Raw genomic sequence first — 27,533 nt, 5'->3', positions numbered from 1 at the left:
TCTCTCGACGGAGCCGATACTGGTCGGTTCCAAGGTCTTCGAAATCCATTCCACGTGTCGTAACGACGATATTATACACGGCTACGATTTCGATTTTACTTAAAAAAAGTGTATACACGTAATAGAGAAGCTGTCGAATATAAATAATCGTGGGGACGAGATGCCGTTATCGAATTTCTCGGTCGATCGGCTCCGTAATTGGAATATTTTAATTATAATTCATCTTAAAAAGAGAGAGAAATCTCGTAATAATATTTGGTAAGGCAATTTCTTAAGTGGAGCTTCTTAAGCGCGATGTTTGCGGCGGCTGTTCTAAAATCGGGGATAAAATTCCGACTGAAATTAGCTCACGTGTTAACCCGCGACCCACGTCAGCTATTTGTAATGATACTCGTATGTCTCGTAAAGAACGGTAGGTAGATTCCCATTTTAATTGCCATATGATAAGGTACAAGGCGGGAAGAATATCACGGACAACACTTTCCGGTATATCTACCGCAATACGTTGCTTTTTGCCTAACGAGGCGAGAGAGTAGATCGAGACGGCGAGGAACGGGCAGGGTCTGATGCTTGGGCGCGCGTGTGCGTGTGTGCGTGAGCCAAAAACGAAGCATCTAGCAACGAAACAACCGTTGTATCCGTGCAGTTAAATGCGTGCCCCTCCCAAGGAATCATCCGCTTGGTCCACGTGCGTGCTCCGGACACCAGGAAATTGCCAAGTAACGCGATACCCGTCCGTTTCTGAAGCTGCGAAAGGCAAGGAAAACAGGAACAGCAAGAAAGTGGAAGTTGCAACTTCTAACTATCGCGCTAAGGTCCCCGGGGTTACCTATCCTCGACAGGCGAGCGAAACACTTGTCGTTGGCAAGGATGGAAGGAACGACACGGCAAAGATAACGAGTCCACGTATCTTCTTTGGTTCTCCCCACGGTTGATAAGAAGATGATTAACGAGAAATATATACGTGGAAGGAAATAGTTTAATACATTTGATTACTTGTATCTCGTTTTATATCCGTGGGTTTGTACACAAAGGACATTTGCTTCGGCAGGATCATATCGTTATGTCGATAACCGTGACATAAGTGACATCACGTCGAATGACTCAGCGGAGGTGCGAATAGAGTGGATTAAGCGGTAAGATCACTCATGTGGAAATTTATCCACTTTCTAAATGCAGTGAGCACATTAAAAAATACAAACTATTAAAAGCAACCTTTAAAAAAATTGTTAAATAAAATGTTATTTAACGCAATAAATATATATATTATATAATTGAAATTATTAATTCTAATAAATCTTAAAAAATTAGAAACTCTTATTTTAAATAATGTTACGAAACTTTCAAACTAGCATTGACCATTTCGACCACCTATCATTTCTTATATTTTATCAAATATCGTTCTAAATGTCGATTAAATCATTCAGATCGAATCTTAATTAATACAAGTGAATAATTATTTCATGTTAACAATTTAGTATTTCCTATTTCAAATGATAGACTTTATCTATCTCTCGAAAGTGCCTTCGATGTTACTCATTCACGTCATTCAGCCAGCAGCATAAATAAGTACGAAAAGAACGACTATCAGTTCTTGACGTCGGCCGCCAACACGATGCAAACGCGGTCAACTTTTTATCGGTGAACAGATGCAAGAAATCGTTACTGAATCACGCGTTCAACGCGTATAAATTGAAGGATAAAAATATATACATATCTCAACTCGCGAGAGTGATTCTCGAACAAATGCTTCATATAAGAAGAACCTTTTCTTCGCGACGACAAGCAGAAATTCCCAAGGGTGTTAATTAACAAATATTGAAGCTGGCGTTCTTCCATTTGTTTGTGTGCATCACGGACAGTTCAAGAGTCTTCATTCGCGTTGTCGCGATCGCGGACGACATAGTCTACACGATCCACCGTGGCTGTCGCAATAAATTAACCATGGGAGGGCCTCGAGCGATCGCCGCGAGGGGATTCTTTCTTTTCTCCACCTATCCCTTAACTGTACCGGCCAATTAATCGAAGAATACCAAGAATCTGATAATAGTATGTCTCTCGTTACTCGTCGCTGCCAGCTGTCTTCAAGCGTCCAAAGTGCTATATGTAAAATGTGCTAATCTGCGATGTTTCTTTTCCCTTCTGCTTCAGCCTCCTCCTCACATTCCGCCTTCGAGCGAGGTGTTGTTGTCCGTCTCCGTCGGACAAATTCCCATCGCTATAGATTGAGCTTCGAGGAAGTCCTTGATCTCTTTGCGCGAGAGTCTTTATTGCGAGTGTCCTTCTCCGCGCAAAGTTTTGCGGATATTGAGTCATCCGCTTTATTCTTCTCGTCCAACCTGGAGGCTAAATTCGCCGAGCGATGAGTCGCGTATTCGCAAATTCATAATTTTCGCGGAGACAGATTATTTCATGCGACAAGCGTATCGATCTATTTACGGTCCTAAGAAAGCGACGAAATGCGGCTACTGATCACGCTAGTAGCCTGGAGTTATAATTACGTAAGGACACTTACATAATTTCTCGGACCAGGTCCAATCTAAACATATCGCTCACTGATAATTAACCGGTTAACTACCCGGTTTCCGATAGCTACTTGACTTCTCCATTTCAATCGACATTCGCCAGCTGGTTAGGTTACGATAGAAAGACGAATCGCCCTTTCCTCCCGAATCGCTGCTCGAAAGGGTCAAACGGCCGCGGCTCGTCCACGTTTCCGCCGGCGCGACTCGCCGAGGGTGATGGCTGATAAACACGGACAGGCCTCGACGTAGCGTAGCTACGTGTCGGCCGCTCGAACGTAGTCACGCGAGGAGCTGCTGCCTTTTTTTCCATCTATCCATCCATCCATCCTCCTCCTTTTCATCCTCTTCTGCTTTACCTCTCCCTCCTCTCTTTCGACCAAGTCGGTCGTTGGTCTCTTCCGCGTGCCGATTTAGACGTCTCCGCCGTGAGTATCCGATTCCGATCTAAACGAGATCTTCGAAGTACGAGAGAAGGTAACCACTCCCTCTTCCTCCTCCTTCTCTTCATCGTCCACCTACTATTCGCTCTATCTACTATAGTTTTCTTCTGGCGCTCCAAAGTATCTCGGAAAACATTTCCGAGATTACACCTATCGGCTCCTCAACAATGGATAATGAAACATGTATGTTTCAAATTTATTTTGCATTTGTATGCGATTGTTAGAAAAATTAACTTGTAAAATAAATCAGAGGTAAATGAAGTGTATTTCCATCAGCAAAATTTCGCGGCAAATATTGAAGAAAAGAATTCTGCGATCGCCTTGATTCCCACCCTTTCGTAAAAACGACAAAAAGAAGGATAAAATCGGCTAATCGACACAGAAATGATCCGGTCACCGGAGAAGTTTTCATGAGGCTCGATACAGTTCTTGGCATCGCTCGCAATAACCAATATCCGGTAGTTGCGACCGCAGAAAAGGACGCGCGACGATCGGAAGGTCCGTTCGCGGCGGAATCGAGACTGCCATCGAAGGGCGAATTTCCCGTTTTTCTCCTACCTCCGTGTCCGGCGCAGCTTTCTTTCTTCTCTTTTTCGGTTCTTCGATTCTCACAAAGTCGAACGTGAGAGCTCGAGCTGTCTCTTACCGATTCTCCGCGATGGGGTGAAACAATAATGATTATTTCCTGAGAGAAATTTCATTGGAGAATTCCATTGCCGCGAATTAAGGTCTCGTAATCCGCGATAATCTGCCGGCTGTGAACCTTATTTCCTCTTCCGGAGCCGTGAAACTAGATAAACGTATCACCTATTTTCCGATACATCGCGCGCTTATGTTGAGAGCCTTTTAGGATTCGAGCGAAACGAGGGGAGCGATCGAAAATGAACGGAATGGCTCTTATCGATGTTGCGTTAAAAGTCGATCGTGCGGTATTGCTGGCGAAATTAATATCGTCATCCCGTGATTCTATCGAGATTGAACGATCGGTTTACATTGATCGAATCTACCAGAGATCGAATCTCCGCGTTAATACGAGAAAACATGCACAAACAAATGGAAGTGTTTCAAGCCGAATGGAATGATCGAAGGTGTGCGCAAACGTTCTTATCGATTGACACGTTAGAGTTCGATCGAATCGCAAGAAGAACATATCCTACCAATGCCTATTGGCTGGATTAATATCGTCGTCCAACTTGAGAGCACGGTAATGTCCATTTCTCTTCCTCTCTCTCAGTCGGGATCTATTTGGGGAAGGGGGATGGAAGGTGGAATCGATTTGCCGGCGAAGCGCCACTTAGAGAACAGTGTTAAGAGCCTGAGTACCGACAGTAAAGAGGGATCGTGAAACATGATTCAGCCGACTGCGGGCCGCCTAAGTGCCCTCAGTCCAAGTGCAGCGAGGCACTAGCGGATTGAAGGGCAATTTGAATCCCTTGAACTAGGACTTAGGTATATACACACAGTACGTGTACCACGTCGGTCCAAACCCGGCGCCCCGCGGATCCACTCTCTTCCTCTCTCTCCCTTTCTAGCTTCCTCTCTCTCCACCTGTTACGATGCCGGTGTTCGTCCAGACGGGAATGGTAAATCGCGCGTTTACTTGCTCGTATTCCTCCGTTCGAGATAAGCTGCGGCGGCGTCCGAGAAAATAATATTGATATTCTACATCGTGCGCGCGTCGTATCTGCTTCGGCTATTTGTATATTAGATGTTCAATCTTATTTGAAACACAATTATATATATAATCCGAATTACCGGTAATTTCTTTCAATTATTATTTTATACTTTTTGGTATTTATAAAATAAGAAGTAATAGTCTGCCTCTATTGTTTTCTTGTATTGTTTATTCTAAATATAATGAATGTTTCGATCTACTTCTCTTTCTCTACGCCCCCATTAATGTAATAATTAATTTGAAATAAAAATTCATTTATATCTTAATAAACGCATTATTGAAAATATTTGTTTTTGGAAAATGAGTTTTTTTTAAATATATGTAGATGTAATATGTATATATTTCTCGTTGGAAAAATAAAATTTATTACGCTAGAAAATATGAAATATTTTAAAAAATACCATTTTCATATTATTCATTTCTCTCTTATAACTTATGTCTTTTAAATTCGTTTTTATTTATATTTCACATTAAATTTCATTAAAAATTAATTATTTTTCAAAATTAACGTTGAAAAAATAAACCAGAGTTATTTTTGAATAATATTTAAAGTAATACAAGAAATATTATTTATATAATTCGTCAATGTAAGTTTGAAATCTTCCAATAATTATGTCAATTAATCTTTAGTGAATTTCTTCAAGATTTTTTGTAAAAAACTATCACTTTCATTAATAATTTCAAGTATAATTAGTACATTTCAAATAAATATTTTTTACGTATTTCTACCTATCATCTATCTATCATCTATGTATCATCATTCCTCTCTCTTTCTCTCTCTCTACAGAATATAATAAATTCTTTCAAATAATATTTTATTCATAAACGAAACTATTTAAATGGTTACTCTTAATAGCATGCCATTGAAAGTGACTACCATTATGCACTGCCAACGCAGTTTGGCACTCAGATTAGATAGTTACGCAAAATGATCAGCATGCAAGAGGATCAGATCTTGGAACGTCGCGAGATCAGAATTCGACGAGTGAGATGAGTATCGCAGATGAGCGTATTCAGAATTTCGACGTTACAGATGCCTCGTATGATGCGAATTTCGCGATATGACGGGATTTATCGATCCGCCCGACCGGACGATAATCGCCGTTTAGAAGCGCTCTTCATTCCCGTTCCTCCTCCCGCGACTTCCCCTCGTCGTGTTTCTCGTCTCATAAATAGGGATCAAAGTATAGGAAGCACCGGGGTTGCATCGGCGGTATGGTAGCCTGTTCAATGAGTACCTACGACGCGGGCATCTCGATGCAACCTACGACGGAGGAAAGATTGATCGCAGGATCGAGGAGAGAAGATCGATGCTCGCCCGGCGATGACGCGAATACATTTCGTATCCGCCTACGATCTCGCGCATTCGAGCGATCCGAGGATATCTCGCTTCTGTCGAAAAGTGGACGTTGATGATATCATCGAAGAATAGCTACGTAGCTTCGCGATTTCCAAGAGAAATCGATCGAAGCGGGACGTCAGCGTATCGATCGCCGATTATTCGATGCCGCGGATTCTCGCGAGTACCGTTTCACCGCGATTATTATGCGGAGATTACGTGACGTAATCGATGGAGGCCCTTCAGATATCTGTAGGTAACTTATTTAACTATATAATTTGTATGCGACTCGCAAAACGACCTGCAAATTCAAAGTCAAACAGCGAATGCGAATCCGTCATTATCTCGTTGAGCGTATTCGCTTCACGCGAGCGTAAACTGTACGTAGCTCTCGACTTGTAGCGATCTAATCGATACAAAGAAACGAAAAAAATCGCGATGAATAAACCGTCGATAGACTCGCTCGTTTCTCGCTCCGATCCTTTCTGAAAGATCACGCCATTTCCAGCCTCGAGCAGGAAGTCGGAGCGAAGCGGAAGCCGCGTATACGTCGCGAGAATTATCTCTAACGATGAAACGATTAGGATCGTTACTTTGCCTGCGAAGGCTCTCTTCAGGGTCGTACCACATTGTGTGATCGCCAACTGTAGCGGTACAAGAATCGATTGGCAATTAACTGCGCGTAATAACGAGGAATGAAATCGTAGTCCGTTCAGCATTCTTGCGTCGCAAAACGTAACGTAATACGGTCGCACACATTCGCTCTTTATATATTTTATGATTTCGTTTCTTGTAATTAATCGGTAGGATAATTGCCGCGCTTATCCCATTTAAGATAACGATTGGTATTTCGCCGATATAATTTGCCGTTATCTATTTTTATTGCACAATTTCATCGTCGCCATTTGCTAGAGATCTCGATCATACGCTCGATTTTGTGTAAAAATTAATCACGAATATACACATGCATATTTTTTTTTAGTTAGAAACTATTTCTATTACAGGTCTCTCGTAAAAAGTACTAATACACGAGTAGACCGACAAGCGCGATTCTTTTCTTTCGAGCTAGTTTATTCGAAATTACCGAGAAAACTGAGCGCCATTCGGCGATTATGAAATTTTCGCATACACGCGGTTGTCATTCCTGGTCTTATAGCCACAGCGACGTCATCCATGTTGTTCTCCCTCGTCCTCCTCCTTCTCCTCCTTCTCCTCCGTTTTCCTTTCTGACAGCTCCTCTCTGACGTTGTATCCTCTTTGCCTTCTTCCTGCAGTTATATTGTCGCAGCCGCGACTCGTAAACATAATTACACCGGGTTTTTATTTCCACGACTTTTTTACGTCCAGCCACGGATGTCGGTATTCCTACCTTGCCTTTTACGATGCTACGATCGTGGCTTCTTCTCTGTCAAGATGTAAAGTTATTAGGACGAATGCGGATGAATTCGGCCGTTATTTCACCTCTTGTTTTGTCGTTACGCATCTGCCAGATACTCGTCAAGCTATCATAGTACGAATAATGTGGACTCTCACAATAGTCGAATATGCTGCTGCATTTTCCCAACGTCTTCTCTCAGAAATGGTCTCCTGTTTTTAACGAAATAACACCTGCACCGTTGATTACACGCAGGTAAAGGATTCTGATTCCGGGAAGGAGAAACGGACGCATCCTCATGTATGCATGAAACTTCGATAATTCTCTTCCCCCTCGCACGCCATAAAATCCGCCGGACATTTCCATTAATATCCGTAGCCCACTCGAACATTAAGTCGCGTATTTCGCTCTTTCCGTCGGCCTTTCCCGCAGAAAATCGATGCGAGTCGTTTAGCCCGGAAATTATGTCGCGCGCGAGCTGTATTCTTCTCGATTTGCGCCCGGATATTCCAGGATGACGACATGGCATAGCTTAGACTCTCAATAAGCCATAAAATGTACGTTCTGCGAATTGTACTGTTTTACTTTATTCGTGCAATGTTGCATACAAATCACGTGTCGCGAGTTCATATTAAATCGAATATCATAACGCAGTTTCAAGTATCGATTCTTTCCTCTAGTTTTGTAGGCATCTTCTATAGCAATGATGTTTTATTAATATAAAAGTCGCCTACATAAATTGCATACGCAATTCATGTCCGCCGACTTGATTTAATTTCATTTCAATTTTGTCCAAAATCACAATCACATTGACTATCAAATCATAAGCAGCTCACTGATTCGGATTTGCGAACAGACACTTTTAATTTAGGAAATTTCGACTTCAGATTACACATCAAAATCTCGCATTTATTTAATTGAATTGAAGGGCTCTTAGATTATTTACGTTTCATCTTTCCGCGAGGAATTACAGATTTTTCTGCCGCATACGATCGTAAAATATTATATATGGAAAAGGGATATTTCCCCGTTCATTGACGTTTTTATTTAATTTTTCAAGGGTAGCCGCCAACTTCCGGGAGTGTGAAGCGCGACAAGAAGCCTTTCGCCATAATGCCGAGTTATTGTTTTCCGTCTCTCTCAGCCGTTTATCCCATCGTAAGCATATTTCGCGATAAACTCTCCCGCTACATTATTTATTAGATAGCTCACGCAAATGTGTATATACATAAATATAGTTTGAAAAGACATTTTCTTCGTTCCATCGAGAACATAATCTTGTCAAATTACAGTTTCTCCTTAATAGAAAGGAACTTTATCTTTCATTATCAGAAAAAATGGTCTTTTTGAGCGAATCTCATCGTTTTGGCAGCTTTGACGCGGAAATAATTCGCTCTTATTCACTCTCGTTCTCGACGAGATTTATTATTGGACAATTCTTGAAAGATAAACTCGTCACTTCATTAACGGAAAGAAAACTGTCGAATGCAAGTATACTTTTCTCTTAATGAGGTAATATCGTACGTATATTTCATGTTCAACGAGACGTAATACTTGATAAGATTTATCTTCAGCGGCAAAATAGAATAGAGTATCGCGATAGAGCAGTATAGTGCTATATAGTGATAACGACGCGTAATAGCGCAACGATCGTTGGCGGCTGTTAAGGAGCCGTGAACGCGCATAGCACGCGTGGAATCAACGAGCCATAGCGAAATACGCATGCATCCGACTATTGTTAGCCATCGCTAACATCGCTCTCCTCCCATTGTGCAAAGCCCGTTGTCACTCTTATATTTATATCCGTTATCTATAGCTGTTATTTAAGTGTAACCAGATTTCGAAATCTCGCGCTACAATTTCTCGCAATGTGCCATAAAGAGTTTTACTGCGAAACCGATCAATGTTAGTTGTTCATCGCGGGATTAAACGCGACGATTCGCGTAGAATCGCGTAAATTCGCATCGCGCCACGCTCCGATTGCTCGGAATCAATTTCTCGTCTGCACTTTCTCTTGAATTAATTCTGAACATTTTGCAGAATTTCGTGAATGGGATTCGGGCCAAAAACGGGGGAGAGGGAGTTATTCTCGTGCCGTTTCACCTTCCTCGTATAATCCGAAGAGAACGAAGGAACGTCGTATCTTCCACCGAAATAATTTGCGATGCGGCGTGACAGCCTATCATCCTAAAACCGCAATCACGCTTATTGCACACCCGCGTGCCACAGTAAGGAGGATGGGTCGCCGTACTCAGCTGTGGCCACGCCAGCCATTATCCACGTCCGGTCAACTGTTTCTAAACCTCCCGAAGGTAACCTCCTGTCTAGTTGGTAGCGCGAATACTGCGGACGTTATTATTAAAGCGGTCTTTATTAAAAGATCTCTTGTTCGACGTTAGCTCTCGAGTATATTTTCATCAATCGGACGAAACTTTCGATTCGAGAATGCGAGAGTGCGAACGAATGAGGTAAAAATAATATCGCAATACGATATTAAAAACTATCGGCAATTTTATTCGCACCTAAAGATTTACTCCAATCCGGAAGAGCGATTCTATCGTGGACACAGTTCGACGAAACTAATTGTAAAATCGCGACTTTCACGACGTTTCTTCGAGAAGGCTTTGCGGTTTCGGTCGGCGACAAAATACGAAGGATTGCCCGGGGGTTCCGCGACTTTCCAAAGTCGATTTTTGCCTATCTTTTATTACGTCTCCGATCCGGAAGTGATCTCCATACTATTCCCGATCAAAGCGAGCGAGGATAAACTTCGTGCGGTGATTTCGTCGGAAAGCGAGCCTGGAAACTCGGTCGGTACCACCGTCGTCGGATTTTCGCTTTTGCCATGCTTTCTACTTCGCGGGATGATGCATTTTCGAACAATTTGCGACAATACGATGCGTTCTGGTTTGTTAACGATCGCAAACCGGGCGATAGAGAGGATGGAAAAGTGAGCGAGGAACGGCTTTATCCTTTCCGGAACGCTTTAATAACTTATTTACGGAACACAGAGATCGTCCATGGTATATACTTTCCGGAGAGCGTACTTGAAATTTGTTACAGTCGAGGTCCTCTAATTGCTCGTAACGAATGCACTTTGCGTCACGTTTGATACTTCTCATCGTTCAATTTTCCCTTAATAACTAGTCCACAACTTTTACCAAGAAAATGGCAAGGAAATTAAAAAAAGCACATGACACGTGTGCAAATATTCAGCATGAATATAAATACAAATATCAATGCAATCTTATTTATATATAATAATAATGCTACAACTATCGAAATAATATCGCAAAAAAGTGAGCGGCTGAGCTCGTTGTGCGTATGTAATCATCATCCCAATTATTAATCCCCCTTAATCGCGCACAGAGGTGCAAGGATTAACAGCGCGCGTTCCACGATAAACAGGAAGTACACCGACGCCGCAGAGACAACGCGCCTGTCGTTTCTTAAATAAATTACACGACCGCGATCTCGGCTAGTAGCTCTCGCCGGAGCTTAAGGCTAACTCACGTTTGCGCGATAAGACGCGAAGGTGGAACGCCAACGCGTTCGAGATTGAATGGTATACTTTGTTTTATCAAATGCTTTAAAAAATGCAATAGAAATGCGGCGCGATACTAATATACTGTCTCAGCGTACTGCTTAAATATTTGAATATTTAAAATGTGTAGACGTATGCGTGTAATAATCGAGATGCCATTCTTCCTCGACATCCGCAACATCTTCGACACGCAATAATGACGCACGCACACGGACACCTTGGAATTTGCACGGATTGCCTTGAAATTGATTTAAGGCTCTTACACCGCTCTTCCGGTACAACGTCGAAATGTGACCAGATACGCCGAGTGGCCACGATTACACAGATATATGGGGAATTCTTTAACGCTTCTTGCGCGTGTACGCCGATGCGGCGCGTGTCGTGCGGTGCTTTTTGCGACAATGTAATACGCGCGTCGCATGCTTCCGCGTGTAAGCGCGGTCTTGGAAAAATTCCGATCGGGTGGAACAGTAAATATTAAGTGCACCGACATTTTTTTTTGTATTGCGACACGATCAGAAAACTTACGATTTTATTTATTTTTCCGTCTTACGTTTCGCAGATTTATTTTTATTCTATATCTTATTTAATCATGTTGTCTTTGGATAAATTAGCGATAAATAGTAATAATATTTTTGAAATAAATGCGTATTTGTTTTAGCTCCAATTATTATTTTAAGTCGAAAATAAATGTCATTTAAAACTCTACATGTATTGGCCTAATCAATTATTTTCCATTATTACATTTCAAGTAAATATATTTATATCATCATTATAATAAAAAAAATAAATTTTCAAATAATATTATATATTCTTCAAATAAAACGCTATTTAAACGTTCATTTTCAAAGCTTCCCATTTGAAATATGCCGATCGAAACTATTCTCGAGACGGAAATCACGAACGAATTGTGAATTAACCTTTAAGCTACTAGATCGGTTGGAAAAGCGTGAGCATGAGATAGTGGACCGAAATAAAAGGAGAGCGAGAAAATGAGAGAGAGAGAGAGAGAAAGAAAGAAAAAGAAGCCCCATGGCGGCATTATCCGGAGCGTCACGCGAGCTCGTGATTGGAGCGTGGCGCATTAGTAACCTGTTTGTTGCTCGATAAAACAGCCATCGTTTTAAGATTTACTAGATTTATAGACCGGTCATAGAGAGAGAGCGGCCCTGCATCGCGCTAAGCAGATCGGTCTGGCCGGGGCCGGTCTCTCCGCGCTCGCAGCATCACGTAGTTAGGTGTATACCCGGGATTACCACACACGATACACGGGATGTGAGCTGTGTTGTGCACGCAGGTACTCGAGCTCTATATTGATCCCGCGCGATCCGCGAGAGATCGATCCCCGTGGATCGCTGATTGCGAGCGGCCGGTTAATCGTACGTAATGTTAAAGGCCCGCCTTTAGGATTAAGTAATAACCGCCCTCGCTCTACTCCGATTTTCCGCAAACTCGTCTTTAAGCCGCGGAACCGCCTATTTAATGCTCGCTCTCGCGTCGTCGTGCATCGCTGGGGCAAGACTGGGCTTTCGAGTCCGCGGAAACGGGCGTTTAACGATGCTTCGCGCTAGTTTTAGGCATCCTTGCTCCTCGTAGAGACGATGCAACGGATCCTTTGGATGAACCTTCAATGCCGGGAGTCGAATTCCGTGCGAAATTGTACGCATGTCGAATAGATAGAGGAACATTCTTGGCACTTGGGTGTCATCTTCGCGTCACCGAGTGGAAGCTGCCAGATTAGATACTTGCCTGGGGCTTTTTCTACTACTCAACCGAAACGCCGATAAATCGCGGCGCGCTAACGTTAACTATGAGAATAACCATGGAGGTACACTATACACGAGATTGCGAAAAAACCGCCATAGGACGCGTAGAAATTCCGCTCCCCGCGAGTCAAAGGACGGACCGACCGGGAGCTTCGTTTCAGACTGGGATGATGATCGACCAAGGGCGAGAGGGAGAGGCGGAGAAGCTTAAGAAGAGGCTCGAATGGTATTCCGGATCAATTAACCGAACGGCGCGCGGAGGTTAACGCGGATATGAAAAGGGACGACGGCGTTACTAACATAAGCCGAGTGAACGAGGCCTCCGGTATGCGTGTAGAGCGCAGATGGTAGGCCTCGCTTAGGTAGCACACGCTCGTACAAGCAGCATGAAACGTTCGGGCAATTCTATCGAGAGTGGTTTATCGTGCGAACGCACGAAGGAGGAAATAGATTGTCATTCGCGGTGAACGCCAAGCGCGGAAGTGATTGCTGGCTCATTTTCCATCCGCGTTTCTTATCGAAACGATTAAGCGATCTAATGCGCCCTCCATTATCACCTTAATGGAAAAGAACATTATTAAAACGATTTTGTTTTCAAATAGTATGCAATTTTGTTTAAAATGACAATTTATAGCTACGAATATTATTGCGTTTCTTATCAAATTGCATCTTAGTTTTAATTATTGTCTCTAAAAATAATTTATCTGTTGAAAACTACAAGATAAAATTAAAAATGAAATAAATCTAGGATCTATAAATATACGTATTCTATTACTCTACTATTATATTATACCGTTATATTTAAATTATGTAATTCGACGAAAAGAATCATAGGACAAAAATTCTGATTTTTAATTTTCGATATAAATTGACTTAGAATGCGCAAATTATATACTTCTGAATAAATTAAGCGGAATAAATTCATATTAGCAAATCATATTAGCACTAATAAAATTGCTTAATTGCCTAGAAATAGCGTTTAATTACCTAGAAATATTTTTCTACTTATTTTTCTTTTTAATTAATATCGGTCTTTCGTATCTTTTTTTTCCAAAGAAAGCAGAATTTAATTTTTTCGTATCGCACCCTTTTTAACAAGTAACATGTACAGAACGATAAGAAACAGGCAAGACATCTTTGGAATGTGGTTTACTAAACGTAGTCCACTTCACCTATACAGTGAACGGTTTCAGCGCGGCACGTCAAACGTCCATAACACCAGCGGGGAGCCGTTTATCATGTGAACACAAACGAGATTGTCACCTGCACACGCGTGAGCACGCGCCCCCGTGTTCCCCGCGTTCCATTCGTACACCAGGTGTCCGCCTTCGTCCGATAGAATCTCGATCTTTATTCTCCGCCTTGTCTCGGAGAAACAGTCGTTTCGAAATGTACGGCGATCGATATATATGCCTCCGAACGGTAAAATTCTGAGCGAAATCGAGTCGCAATTAAAGCACGCGTTTACGAGATGCCAATCTTATTGTCAGAATCAAGGCAAGTGACTTTCGCATAATTTTGTTCAATTCTACGAGCAAGCTTTTTTTCTTCTTTCAATTATGTAGGAAATAAAAAATGTATTTCTTGAAAAAAAATTTTGATAATTCTGAATGTAGACGCACGCGTGCACCCGGTATATATGTAACACGGGGATAACGCATTCGCTAAGCAGACACATTCTCACTTACAAGTGACACGCTACTTGCCACTCACGTCCACCTATCACCTGTCGGATAAGACACTGCCGCTATTGTTCGCGACACGCGGATCTATTCACCGCGAAATATCATAATCCGCACCTGTTTTAGTGAAACTAAAACCGGGCCATGCATAACCGTTGCGAAATTAAGGTAAAGGTAATCGCGAGCGACTTTGCATAAGAAAATGACTCAATATCAGGGATCGATTGCGCCCTTTTTACGGTCTATATATTACGTCACATCTTCGATCATATAGTTTATCAAAACAAAAAGAAAAAAATAGCCATTCTTTATAGGTTTTTTAATACGTTCTTAAATATTGAAAATTGCTTTCTTACTTTCTCGGATTTTGAAAAAAAGTTTTTCTTTCTCATCAAATTGTGTTATCGAGGCAGCGCGATATTGTAACTGGATCGAGATTAAGAGGCGAGAATAAATTTGCAGGACCCTTCGCATGCGCAATATCGACACTAATCGAAGACCATGCAACGTAATATTCGCTCAGAAACAGCCGCGAGAGCTCTCGTAGCATTCTATTCTGAAATATATACATATATATACATGTACACGACGTCCCGCGAGCGCGGAAGCCGGGGATTACAAGCGGTCGTCTTTATCGGGCCAACTTATCATAGACTTTTGTGAGTAGAGGCGGTTATGCAAATAGAGCCGCCTGTCTCTCTTTCTCTCTCTCTTTTCTTCTCTACTCCTTCTCTACTCTCTCATTGTTTTTATAACGAGAGCGTTCATGGCGTGGTCGGGGTCTTACCATAAAGCCCTTCTGGCGAACGCCCCTTTGCCAACCGGTGTCGTTTTAACGTATAGCCGCGGCTCGAACTGGCTTTAATGTTCGATCTCAGAGATCTCGCGTGTCCGCGATGAAAATCTCCGAATAAATCATCGTGCGCGATGCCCACAAATTTTATCGTACGCGCAACATAACGAGTCAATCATCGTTCTTAATCCTCGCATCCCAATGATTTATCGAACATTCTATAAATTTGCTACTACTATCTAAAGCGTTTTTTTTCAAAATGTTTCTTTAAATAAAAATTCTTTTAAATCTGTACCGATATATTTTATAAATTGGAATGCGACGACGATTTTTTTGCTGACAAAGATTGACGTAAATCGTATAACATATGACTGCCGGAACGTATCGATTCAAAGGATGGTTTAGCTAAACTATCTCCGTGAAGCCAATCAACACAATTTGCAAGCGGGAAACATCTTAAGACGAGTGCCAGTGCAGCTCGGGGCCACGGAACTCGGCGATTCCGCTCCCGGGCTCTCTAGCGCTTGAGATCATCCGCATTATCCGCTGGCGCGCGCGGCGAGATTATGATAATTCGCGAGATGTCGGAGCCCGCGGGAAGGAGCGGAGTTTTGCGTCGTGCCGAACGACCGATATATCAACAGGCAGGATAAACCCCGGCGGCCAGACTCGGCGTTCCCGATCAGAAGTTTGATGCACCGACGACATTCACGTCTGTCAAGATCCGGCGGGCAATCCTCGTTGCCGATTAAACGAAACGTCGCCCTAATGATTCCGAGATCGAAAGTATAATACCTGAAATCGGCAACAAAAGTAATATTCATACCAGATGCAAATGAGATAATCTTTTGAATTTTTTTCAAAGAATCGCGGCAATTTTTCGCGCTCGTTTCGCGGACGGATCGACCAGGTCGGGGCAGATTACGGGGTCGTTCCCCGCAGCAGCAAGTAGCGACACTTATATGCACGTTACATCCTCAATTATAGTTATTAGCTTGACTGTTAATGGCCTATAAAAGTTTTATACCATACTGCGCCGGGCGCGCAGGCTCGACGGTCTCGCGAGATCGTCTCTCGATTCCGTTACGTCGAAGCCGAGGAGCAAACATTTTGTCCGCCGTGCTCGAACCATTAATTCAGCAAAAAGCCAATGGTTAACTAACCGAGAATCGCGTTGCGCGCGATTTCGCGGCGTAATTTTTTTCCGATTCCGTAACGTGCGTTTTATGTTTCTCCGTCTACATTTTCAGCGGGAAAACATAAACATCGTAAACCAATATTATTAAGCGATATTATAAACGGGAGATCCATGTGCAAGCAGCGTTAATATCGTCAAAAAACGAATGTGAGTTTCATCGATGAATCGGAATTCCACTCGGACGTTCAGCCATGCGGTTGATCATAAATGAAAAAATTATGAATAGAAAAAAAGACATGCAATTGTTTTTTTACTATCAATGACACAAGTAATACTTTTGTCTTGAATCGCGAATTTCTTTCTCTTCCTTCTATATCGAAAGAAATAAAAAAGAAAGTGAGAGAGAGAACAAAAAGAGAAAGAGAAAGAAGAACATCGAAAAGAGAGAAATCGAGATACAATCTCTAATTGTTAGCAATCAAACTAGCCGCTGAACCAACTCGCGTGTTATTGTGAACACGCGAATACTTTTAAGCGAACAGTATCACCAGAATGTGTTCTACTTTTGCAAAATAATTTCTTAATACTAATTATTCGAAAATTATGTACGTTGGTGTCCGCGATAATTTTGTTGCAGAGAAAATTGATTCAAAATTGATAAAAAAATCTATGATTTGAATATTCGTTAAGGAATTTCCTGTTTATAAATTGAAAGGTGAAATATCAATATCGAAAGGCCCAGCCAACAGTTTCGTAACCGCTTGCTTCACGAGAGTGCGAAATATATCAGCGAATACGCGAATTAAATTGCGAGCACGCACGCGACTGTCACATGGTGCAAATCCGCAGCCGCGATCAGCTGATCTTCGATTCTGACTCGCGGAATTCTTTCGAAATCTTCTAATGCATGTTTTGTTTTTAAAAGCTTCAATTTTTCAGTAAAAAATTTATCAAATATTTTAATAAAAAAATTTTTTAAACAATTGACAATTCCGTAATCTCTCTTTATAACTTGAATGTGTTGAAATCGGAGATTGAAATAATTTCGATATTTTAAATTAAATGTTTCATGTATGAAAACCGAGATAAACGCGATTATTTATTTCATTTGCAAAATTTGAATAATTACACGAAGATTTCCCGCTCGGGAAATATCCTGTTTGGACCAGCAACGCAGTCAGATCAGGTGCAAAGTATCATAATTGCATTTCACCGGAAATTACGAAGAGCGACCCAGTTTGCTCGCTGGTGCCGCGGAAGGTACCGCGATTCCGCAGGCGGAAAAACGAGAAACACGTGAATATATGTATGCATACACGCGTAAGAAACTGCGTGGGCAATGCGTGTATGCATGCATATATAATATTGCTCTTTATCGCGTCGCCTCGCGGTGGACGAACAGCTTTTAGAAGTGCTCGGCGTCGATCGCGATTCCCGACTCCCGGCTGAGGAAATGCGCGCGGTGCTTAATGTCACACTTTCTCTTGCTCGCGTTGCGTTGCAGAAACTCGGCCGAGTCCTTTTCGATCGTCCTCGCCGCGACCTCGTCCCGTAGGCGGGTATCGCCACCTGCGGCCCAACGCAAATCTTATTATTATCACCGACCCATTTCATTTTCTACGCTCGCTCTACTCTTCTTCATTTTTTAACTCACAAGCGCATGGATTTGTATATATTTTCTCCCTTTAAAAAATAATAACGAAAACTCAAAATGACACTTTCAAGGTGCACATGAACGCAAAAATTCTTCAGCGGTCCATTTTATATCCATGAATCGGGCCGGGAGAAAAACTTGTACGGACGGCGGCGCTTCGACCAGCCGCGGAACGGTGGTTTCGCATCTCTCTGACAATACTCGTTTCATATTCGCTGAACTATGTAATGCAGGGAACGGAGAGATTAATAATTTGCAGTTTCCCACCCCGGAATTATCGGGGCACGAGGCAGGCGGATCGTGTACTAGCACAGAAAGAGGCAGGAAGAGAGTGAGAAGGAGAGAGAGAGAGAGAGAGAAAACGCGGTGTGTTCAGCAGCCGCGGCTGCTGCAGGGTCGACCGGTCACGATGGCTCGGGTAATGATAGCCTGCCCTCGCCTCATAATCAGTCCCCCATCTTAATTTATGTTTGCCCCTGCCCATCCGTCCATCCGTCCGTCCGTCCGTCCGTTCTGTACGACTCTGCTTCTCTTCGATGTAGGTAGGTACCTGCTGCTCTCTCGTCGGCGTTGGCTCTTTACTCCCGCTAATTTACCGTAATTCGACTGTGAGACAAGCCACGTAACTTTTGATTCCGTCGCTGATTTGTTGCGAGCACGTCGAGCCGACCTCGAGTCTGACCCCGCCTCGCCGCTTGTTCCCGCTTCCGGTGATGCAGCGGATACCATCGTCCGCGATTTTACCTCCATCGTTTATACGATTACACGATACTTAACGATATTTCGACGATGTTCGACGTCGACGTCTGGTTAAATGTACAATTCCAATTCCATTTGGAATCCTTGGTATCCCGACACTCGCGGTAAACTGTCGACGTTCCCGCACTTGTCCGTTCTCGCTGACCAGGCGCGACAATCTGAGAGCGGACACGATCCGCCGGCGGAGGAAACGCGAACGGTTGGATGGTTCAAAAACCAGTTCGCAATCAGTTGAAGCGGAAAACCATGCGTGCCGCACGTGCGCACCCGCGTACTCTATAAACAGAGACGCGACATTCGCTTCAGTCGTGCTATTGGCAGCCGGTCGCGATCGGCCGATGCACTCGAACCGGCGAACCGTACGTACAAGCGTATCTCTCCATTGGAGTATAATTGCGCGAGATATCGGGCTCTCTCTCTCTCTCTCTCTCTCTCTCTCTCTCTCTCTCGCGCGCGCGCGCGCGCGCGCGCGACGCGGAGGTCTAGGTCTAGGAGTCCATTGCCGGCACTCGGGGCTGATATAGTCCAGTGCTCGCGAGGGTGCAACGTGTGGCCTCGTTACGTTAATGGCGTCATGCTCTGGCGCCCCACAGACTACTCCGCTGACTAGCTGGCTCTCAACCGACTGGCGATGCAAGCTACGAAACGACTCGGAGAAGCCCGCCTGCCTCCCGGGAAACCTTCGTAAAGATGCTGTCCATGCGAACGAAATCCTGTATCTCGATATCGAACTAGTCTAAAGAGATAATTGTGTTAATCAGGAAAATACAGCGGACCACAACGTACATTATTATTAATGATTGATGAAAGTGTAGACTCATGAATTTCCTTGTTTTGAAAAGATGCCTGCCAATATATTGATATGATTATGCAACATTAATTACAGATGTCAATGTTTATAAAAATCACTGGAAGGATCGTATTACTGTTTGCATTTCTTCATATCGAGTTCATTTTTAAGGACTCGAGAGTACACGTTGAGTGCTGCGATTAATAATTAAGCTTGGAGAGACGAACCTGTTCGACTTCCGTCATTGGGACGTTAATCGACATTGGGCGTCTCCTCAGCTTATTAATAAATCCCAGAGAGATTCGCAGAAGAAAGACTGTACGTGTAGTATGTGTGAACGATACAGTTGGTGCGCGCTTGTATAATTTGCAATAATCGAGATGAGAGCGAATAATTGCGTGGTTGCAGCGGAGAAACACCTTCGTTTTTGATCGCGCGTCATCGATAATTGCCACTAGAACTTTTCATAATATTCATAAGCGACTTATCCAGTTTTCAGATTTGTAACGGGACAACGATCGCTCTAATCATTCGTTTTGTTTAGTAGAGGAAAGATACTAAAATCGACCTAGATTTCTCCTAAATCGGGATATCTATTTTTCTCAGCAATTAAATATTTACATTTTATTAATCTTTTAGTTTATACTACTCATTAAAAGTCCATAATTTATGCATTCCTTGCTCGTTAATTTTTCTGCTCTTTTTGACTTTCTCTAGAGAAATTACATAATTTTAATAAGAAAAAAATTTTTTTCATATTATTTTATATGTTTGTAAGCATTTAAAACGGATTTGATTTTAATTTTTATCTTTTTTATCGTGATTTCCATGTTTTTCTAATTTTCGATAAGTGACGATCTTCGAGATCAACTTTTCAGACTGTACATTTCATCCGTTTTTAAGAAGAGTTTAAAAGTATTTGGAACCGTGATACATTTTAATAAAAAATAATATTAAATTTCTTTTTGTGAATATAAATTATCTTGTTTTCAACTCTAAGAATTAGAATTCAAAATTATATCTTCAAAATTATATCTTAAATTATATCTCATTACATCTTACTTCTATTAGACTTTGTCTCGAACACAACGTTTTCTCATTTCAAAATAGTCATAGCATTAAATGACTAACAGTTAAATGCGCATAAGTTGCCACCGAGAAAGTCGAGACGAAGAAGAAGAAGAAGCAATGTGTCGAGCAAGGAAGCTAACATCTACAAGCTAAATCCCATGCAGACTATTTCTAGAGTCCGTAGAAACCATTAGCATTCACGACCACCCCGATAATTATTAATCTGCCGGCCGCGAGCGAATGTATCTCCAGGAACACGGGACGCTGACTTCTCGTCTCGGCGCGAAGGGTCCTCGTAGCGATCGTTTTATCCCCTCGCGCCCGATAATGATCGAGGCGCCGCGTGACTTTTTGCTCGCTCGTTAAAAACGGGCACGCAACACGCGATCCGTAAAAGGCCCGCGAACACGGCTACCGAACAGCTTGTTACGCATGATCGGACTTCCACCCGCGACGGGCCACGTCAATGGTTTACGCACGTGCGTTTGCGTACCCGCGTCAGAAAACGTCCTTTCTCAGCCCGTCCGTTTCTCCATCCTTCTCGGAGACGTGTGCACCTCCGTGGGTGGCAGGTGTCAGAGCGATCTAAGATTTCTTGTTTTCGCACGTTATTACGTCCCGCGAGGAGATTGCGCGCGGTCAATCCTACGTAGAATTGATACTCTCATAAAGCGCTCTATGTGTGGAAAGTATGCAGCGTGGATTTTTACGCGTCGGAATATGCGGAGACTGGATCGTGACTATACATCAAAGCGTATGTTGGATCGTTTTATAAGCTTCTCGAGACACATAGGCGTGCGGATATTTTTTTTTTCATCTTGAGTAATAGAATTAAATTCTCGAAATTATCAAATTTAATGTCAAAGAGAAATACTTTTTCCGTGAGATTTATTTTTACACGTGTCAGTCAACTTCTTTTCTAGTCTTTTACACGTACTCAACAATTTTTTTAAATCTGCTTCAACTCTGATAGCTACGATATGATCGCGTTATAATATGTTTATTTTCAGTTTTTTTGTATTATTGCTATATCTATTTTATTTCTATTTTAAAAAATGCATTCATCTTCTATGTTATAGATATTTCTATAATAATATACTTTTTTCTATCGTTGGAGCTTTTCGTTAATAAATAAAATAAAGAAATAAAGTGCATTATTGCAACTTATAAACAAGGGGCTAAAATATTGAGAAAATATACTAAATAATATTTAAAAAAATATAAAGTATATTTATAACTTTACGACTTATTATTGTTTAAAAACAATCGGCAACAAAAAAATTGAATTAAAATTGAAAGTAAATTGTTCATCATAAAGGAAATTTGAGTCGATAATGCATGTTGAAAAATAAATGTGGCGACGACATCGGGAGTCTATGCAACATGGCACGCAAAACCGTTAAAATACAACACGCATTTTCAATAGCAAAAGCGCATTCAGACTCGTTCACCGATAGATCGGTCTCGCAACCGCACTTCCTCCGACTGTTTGCGCAAGTATCCGCGTACTACTCAGTACTCGAGTATTACGAGCCGGCGTTTGCATTGGCGAAGAAGCAGGTACCAGTCTCGTGGCTGTATATATGTATGCGTTCACGTGCACAAACGTACGGAGGAACACGACCGAGCGTCAGCAGTGCTAACGCAGGTTAAACGAAGGTACTCGAGAGGACCCGGGGGGTTCGAATTAAGTGGGGCCTTACACCTTGAGAGACCAAGAGAGACGCCGCCGATATAACCAGCAATCTCGACGATACGGAACAGCAATGATAATCACCGCGGAAAGCTTACACGCGAATAAAATTGCCGGTTGAAAAATGCCCGGAATTATTGCTTTTTAATTCGGAAAAGATAAAGTAAGAAAATTCTTACGATATCTCGTCATGTGCGAATTTACGATTAATAAACGTTCAGAAAACAGCTGCACCCGGTTCCTTCCTCTCCGAGGATTTATGAAAGTTGACTTATTATTTTCACCTTCAATAAGATGTTGCTTATATCACGAATGAGCGCACGTGCTTCCTTCGAAAGGTCACAATCGTCGAAACGCAGCGAGAATTTCGTCTCGATGGTACAGGAGATATGCACCTACGATGATACCGTTGCAGAACAGCCACACCCTCGTCTGTGTACAAAGATATGTACGTGTATCGATACACACGACGGCGGCGGACTCTACACGTGACTCCGTGCATACACCTGGAGTTGTACCGATTCTATCTGCAGCGTCCACCGACGTGCCTAGGAACCGGAGAAAATCCTAGGCAAAGCCACCTCCGCGTAATCTCGATCAATGTATCGAGTCAACAAGTCGCGCTTCTAGATTCATCTACTCTTGAAACCTCCAATTTCCGCGCGAAAGAGTCATCATCTTTCTCTCTCTGTTAATGGTTCGTCATGAAATACGGTCCAGATAATTCGCGTAATTGGAAGAAAATCGTGGAAGGATATCGAGAGCAACTTGTCTCGCAGCGATGTTGAATAACAAAAATATGTATGAATTATATATATGAATATTTTTTTCCCCATAAACGATATCGATGAAGTATAAACGATGGAATTTCGATTGAGCAATGTTTGTCCTGCCAACACATACGCATACCCGTGCACATATACCAGCCGATTACTTGCTCGCAATATTGAAATATCGAATGTACGATAGCCTGGTCGGGAATTATGCGATTGCCATAGCTGAAGTTTGCGCGATGGCACGAGAGCACGATCTCCTTCCGACTTCTCTTCTCGCGTGTTATAACTTCTCTCCTCTATCCAGCTCGCTTCCCCCGCGGTCCTCATTAAACCAACTGCTCGAGAGACAACTGGCGCTGATTATTTAGCAATACAAATCATTCTCGCCGAGCGCGCGAGTGCGTACCTTTCCCTCTCTCTTTCTCTCTCTCCTCTCGCTTTCTCTCTCTCTCTCTCTCTTTCGTTTTTCTCGTTCTGTCGAGCGAGTTCCCGCTCGCGTGCGCGGGCGTGGTACTGCACGTACCACTTATGCGCGCGAGAGAGAGGTGAATAACACAAACACACACACATACACACGTGTACACTCTCTTGTGCACGGCGTGTGCATCAGGTATCAACCGATAGAAACAGTTTTGTTGATTAGCGTATTCGTTGAAACCGGCTGTATTACATTGTCGCATCGCCGAAGAAAGTTCTCATTGGCGAGTTCCAGGTATCTTTCGTAAGTAATCGTAAATAGCTGACATGTCGCGTGTCCGGATGTTTCAGAGAAATCAACGAAATGTATGATTAAATTTTATGTAAATTTTATATAAATTTTTATCTTTGCTCTATAACGTCACGTTATATTTATTACACGCGAAAATCTCTCGGTAAGTTTGTCGACAATTATCATTATCCGCGATGCATTCCTCGGAAATATCTCTCCGATACCATCTGATCGAATCGATTTTTCTCGCGCGATCTCTTTCTCCCCCTCTTGTCTCTTTCTTGAACAAATAAAATATTCATATTCGAGACAGCTATCGGTAAATAAATCGCTCTTTCGGAATTCTTCGCCGTCACGCCGCACGCAATTAATTAACTCAAATATCACCGGATATAATTTACGATCGGCTCCGCGTCGTTAATCACGCGCGTCCGCGCTTCCCGTCTTCCCGGACCGATCAAGTCGGGAATCGATAACAGAGACGCATTAGAATATTATGACCTTTCCGAGTGCATTCGGTGATTCACCGCGGGAGCCGCGATAGCGCGTTATCGGCGCGGCTGCTCGCCGGCTAGTCGATGTTATCGGATCTCTCCGCTATACTCTCGGCTAATCGGGACAAGCGAGAAAGGGAGAAAAGGAAGAGGCCGGGGTGCTGACCTCGCTTCCTGAATCGTTCAGGGCGGTGGCATCTCTACGAGCAGGCTCCGAGCGAACGCGCTGCGCAGACAACGTCTCGCGGAGATCGTGCAACCTGCGCTCGTGCAACCGGCGAAATCAAGCGGGATAATATCACCGCGAATTCAGTCGGCGATATGTCAACTCGTGCCACCCTTTATCGTTACGTGTTATTCGGACACTCCGGTTCTCCGCGACGCGCTTGTGTGGTACGGCTTTTATATAACTTATTACGAATTCGATTAATTAATTAACTAATCAATTTTCATCTCGCGTTATCGAATCCTGTAATTCCAGTCTCGACTGAGCTGCGTAAATTCAAAACAGGAATCAACTGTCACCATTTTTAACAAGTTTCGAAGTTTTATCTCGGAGAATATATTCAACTTTAATTAATTGATTCCTAATAATTTTTCAATCTAATACATAAGCTGCTTAATTCTTTTTCTCGCAAAGTTATGGAGAATAAAAAAAAATATATTACGTTGAAACTCTCTAGTGAAACTTATGCAGCAATTGTAGATATTTCAGTAGTATAAATTAATTATAAATTAATTACAATACTCGGCTCGGCGCGAGCGTATCCGCCGGAGCAAAAGCGTTAGTTTTAATCGCAGCGAAAATCTCGTTCGTAATTTTACGCAATTACATTTTTAGCGTCGCGTATCTCGCGTTCATCTCTCTCCTTTCTGAAAAATCCAGTTTCACGCAAGAGCAGGGGATTTAAAATTTCCAAGAGGAAATTTGTCTCTCGAGCAATCGCGGATCCCGCGTGTCCCTTTCCTTCCTTATCGGAGGAAAAATTCGCGCGAAAAATCTGCCTCGATGCCACCATCTCGGCGAGATAACGAGATAACGTCGCCCCATCCCACGAATCCCACGAACAGGCGAACAGGGGCGAACGCTTCCATCGGCAGGCGTGGTATGCAACCTTACGCCGCGCTCATAAGCGCACTCGCGGAGAGCCGCATTATCGCGGGATTACGTAAGCGCCGTGCCGCATGCGATTGCGCTTGTATTACGCTATAATTAGGATCGGGCCGGCCGGCGTGTATCGCGCACATGCATGTATGTGTGTACACCGTATATGCGCCGCGACGTTACTTATGCCGCGTAATCCGCGTATTAATAACCGCAACGATAAATGTTAACCGCCGTCCGATTCTCCTCGAGAAGAGTATCATAAACTGCCGCCTATCGCCGGGTTAATCGGACAACCCAGGATTAGAGAGCGCTTTTCGAGAGGAAGAGAGGTTGTTCGCATCGAGCCCATCTTCCGCTCGCCTTATCAAAGTACAGCTTGGGTCTCCCACAGCGAATCGAGTGTGTATTAATTGGAATATTTGGAATTCAATCTCACGGTTTGCTGGAATTAGCGGCTGTTAAGAGTGACTCGGTGCGATTCGGGTATCGAGCAACAGATAGTTCGTTGCTGATTGTGTGCAGATCGTATGCGCGAGCGCGCGTTTCTCTTTTTTTTCTTTTCTCAAATGTCCGCGTAATCGTCCGGCATTAAGGAAAGTAAACTGGTTCTGCACCGTGTACGAGCGTTTGACCGGTGCCCGGTTTATCTGTAGCCTCGATCTTGCGAGCGAGCGGAAAAATCGCGGAAAGCCACGATACCGTATTGTGATATCAAAGGCACGCGGTACAGAATCGCGCGAGCCTTGCTAATTGATGTATGCTCTCTCTTATGCAATAAACAACAATAATGAACCTCTGAAAGATTTCGTCATCAATTTAGTATAGATGAAAGAAGAGAAAATTGCACCAACTTTTCCTAAATAAATTTCTAAATTATACACACGTGTTCATTTATAAAGCAATAAAAATTAAAAAAAAATTTTTGAAAAGCATAATCGAAGAGAACAAACTCTAGCTATATTAAGCAGGTAGCCTGTTAATGTTGCGGCCACCCCTTTATCCCTTGTAATTAATCTCCGACTAAGCGCCACTAAACGGACACACGCTTACTAAATTAGCAATCGCTCGCTCTCGCGCTGATAGATATCCGCCGAAACGATATCCGCGCGATCGGACGGACGCGGGCGAAAATCAAGATCTCGCCGTGCTTGTTCTCGACGTGCGCTTGATTAATATCCAGATGTAATTACGCGCTGCCTCGGGGGAAGGACGGATGAGGCGCGAGAGAAGAGGGCAGCTCTTCTCCTCTCGCCGAGATCACCGAGTGTGGGAGGAAGGCGCATCGCGCAGGAGGAAAGAGACGAGAGGAAACAAGGACCGACGGAGAGATAGAGAGAATCGAGCTGCCGACGAAACGAAATCCTGACAGGTTTCATCGTGGGGCTGACGTAAACAATTTGCGAATGTAAATACCTGTTGAATATTGAGCGCGCTGGCGGGGCCCACGGGGCCCCACGCCGCGGTCCCCCAACACCTTGCGATCGTTTACCCTTTAAACTCGTGATTACCATCCAGCGCCGTCTCCCACCTACCGCGGCGAGGCGTGTAAGTCACATCGGCATAAATTATACGCGAACATCGGTGCAGCGGGGATCCTTCCTCGCAACTTCGTCGAGGAGGTATCCCTCCGGCCCGCGAGAAACGATCGAAACATCCTTGACACGCGCGAGATCCTTTAAGAAGGACGAGCTGGGAATGCGCGAGCTCCTTTATCGTGATATCGAGTTTTTCGGTTTGACAGCTAAGTGAATTAAAATCCAGCGCAGATTTAATTTAATCAAATGAAAAGAAGCTCTAAAGACGAGATATTATCTCTGCAAATTATAGAGTTGCACTGTTACTTTACATCCACCTAATTGACGCTGATATTTCAAAGATGCGCGTTGAATCGTTTATCACTTTACGGATTCAAGACGCGATAACGCTCGGCGGCGCATCTCGCATGATTATTAACAATTATTTGGAAGATCTTGGCGATATCGAGGGAATCGCGAGGTCGATTCCGCATCGCGGCTATAGCACACCGCTTAAGAACCGCGCGTTGAGATAATTGGGAATCGATATCGATATCGATATCGGCAAAGCGGTCGACGCTTTTCGGACGACTTTCTCGCTTCCATCCGTATTTAATTATCGCAGTTGATTATAACGGGATTATACGCGATGCGTATCGATAACGGTCCGCGATACGTTTATCCGAAC

General features: G+C 43.1%; 1 protein-coding gene across 4 annotated transcripts in view; it reads right to left on the bottom strand.

The window, feature by feature from the left end:
* The window catches only part of LOC105253948 (paired box protein Pax-5), a 152,407-nt gene that overhangs the window by 66,551 nt on the left and 58,323 nt on the right, over nt 1-27,533 (bottom strand). The window lies entirely within an intron of this gene.

The sequence above is a fragment of the Camponotus floridanus genome, unplaced genomic scaffold (genome assembly GCF_003227725.1).
Source record: "Camponotus floridanus strain SB8 unplaced genomic scaffold, Cflo_v7.5 scaffold21, whole genome shotgun sequence".
NCBI lineage: Eukaryota > Metazoa > Arthropoda > Insecta > Hymenoptera > Formicidae > Camponotus > Camponotus floridanus.
Note: the sequence above shows the minus strand (reverse complement) of the source record. Positions and strands in the feature narration are given on the sequence as shown.